The 2122-nt window shown below is 44.3% G+C and overlaps 1 non-coding gene across 1 annotated transcript; it reads left to right on the plus strand.

The window, feature by feature from the left end:
• Positions 1-986: 986 nt before the first annotated feature.
• LOC140283314 (U2 spliceosomal RNA) lies at positions 987-1177 on the plus strand. Its single transcript, XR_011910021.1, has one exon. It is a non-coding gene; the product is annotated as a U2 spliceosomal RNA (small nuclear RNA).
• Positions 1178-2122: the final 945 nt, after the last annotated feature.

The raw sequence follows: 2122 nt of genomic DNA on the forward strand, positions 1-2122 counted from the left end.
ACATGTGCAGGCACCTGTTCATCTACTGTTCTATCACTATGAATTAGTTTATCTATTATCAATAAGGATACTTCTACAACTACTATCAAAGTATGTCCGGACTTCTTATGTTGTCAGTTGCTATATATCAATAAGTGGGTTGCTACTGAAAAGCATTAAGCATGTCACACAGCCCAAACATATAACATTTCAGGACACACCACACAGTTAACAACCACAGTGAAGCGTGTCAAAGCCCAAACATGTAACATTCAACAGGACACTTACACAACACATTCAAATCAAACAGTCAGACAACATACAAGAACCTATACCCCAGCCGGCATTGCTCCCTGCCTATTTTCCTACAACTCACTATGTGTGCGCACACCTTTATTCACAAACTCTTCAACTTATACTCTTTTACCGAAGCTGCTACAGCTCGATTGGCCAAATACCCTTAGATCCTATTTCGGAGAATTTGACATCTGCCTTGCATGTAACAGATTAGCGGTTTAGCAGTTTTAATTTAGTTTGAGTGAAGGAATTCATTTTATAGCAAAATCCGAAATCGTGAAGAACTCATGGAAGTAAGCTTATTCTCGGATTCCTGAATCTTTAGATTTGCTCTTTCTTTTACTGCAAAGTACAACGTTGAGCAGCACTAATGAGTTGTTTCTATTTTTGGCAGGCTTTACCTTTGCGGATGAAGCCCTTTCTGTCTGTGCAAAAGAAATCTTGTTACTGTGCAGAGTGACTTCTCTGAGTAGAGTCGCCTTACTTGTTGCGACTGTGCCAATGTTCGAAGCTGGAGTGCAAAGTTGTTGCTTGAATGGTGCTCGCTGGAGCGTGCGGTAGTGTAAAGTTATACCATTTAAAAGGGCTGAAGAGTGCTCAGTGCAGCGGGTGGGCCGAGGTGCAAAGTGAAACTATGGCCATAAAAAGAACACCGCTACAAGTGCGCATTGTGCCAGGAAGGGCCCTCAGACGTGAACCAGTGGACAGTTATCGCTTCTCGGCCTTTTGGCTAAGATCAAGTGTAGTATCTGTTCTTATTAGTTTAATGTCTGATGTGTCCTCTATGCGAGGACTACATATTAAATGGATTTGTATCAATAGGAGTTGTAAAAGGAGCTTGCTCCGTTCACTCCAAGCATCGACCCGGTACTGTAGTGCCCCTGGGAACGGTGCGCTCTCCTCTGCTCTTGTGAAAAAGCAAACAACGGTGCAGGATGGAAGTTTCAGGGAGCCCAAGACGAAACTTTCTTTTAGTCTGCTGAGAAAAGAGAGTGAATGCGAAGTAGACTTTAACACAGTTCTGGGAGCGAGCCGAGTGCGGGCTAACCAGGAGAATTGCTTGAAAGAAACGCGACACCGAATGAGCGGTCAGAACAAAGCCTCAATACGGTGTTCCTGTGGTGTTTTTATAAAATGCGGTGAAAAAAAAGGTGTGAATGCCCCATAGAAAACTAAAAGGTGGAGCGGAAGTGTTCGGCTGCAAGAAGGTCTGAATGCCCAACCTTACATCATCAAAAGCGAGATCAGAGGTTTTTGGCTGCAAGAAGGCCATAGTTTGCCAAAAGTGGGTAAGGTGCGAATGACCGACTAAATATCAACAAAAGTGGGGGCGGAGGTCTTCGGATGCAAGTGGGTGTGAATATCCCACCATAGAAGTATGGTGGAGAGGAAGCTGTGAATGGCCGACCATAGTTTGCAAAAAGCGGGTGAGAAAAGGTGCGAATGTCCAACCATACATGATCAAAACAGGGAGCGGAGGTGTTTGGCTGCGACAAGGTGTGAATGTCCACCCATAATTAATGAAAAGCGGGCAACAAGTAGGTTCGAATGCCGAACCATACATCATCAAAAGCAGGAGTGGATGTGTTCGGCTACAAGAAGGTTTGAATGTCCGAGCATAGTTTGTAAAAAGCGGGTAAGAAAAGGTTCGAATGCCCGACAATGTATGATCAAAAGAGGGAGTGGAGGTTTTCGGCTACAAGAAGGTTTGAATGTCCAACCATAGTTTGTAAAAAGCGGGTAAGAAAAGGTGCGAATGCCCGAAAATACACCATCAAAAGAGGGAGCGGAGGTGTTCCGCTGTAAGATGGTGCGAATGTCCGACCATAGTTGGTAAAAAGCGGGT

This window comes from Leuresthes tenuis, unplaced genomic scaffold, assembly GCF_036924035.1.
Source record: "Leuresthes tenuis unplaced genomic scaffold, fLeuTen1.0.hap1 SCAF_23, whole genome shotgun sequence".
NCBI classification, from domain to species: Eukaryota; Metazoa; Chordata; class Actinopteri; order Atheriniformes; family Atherinopsidae; genus Leuresthes; species Leuresthes tenuis.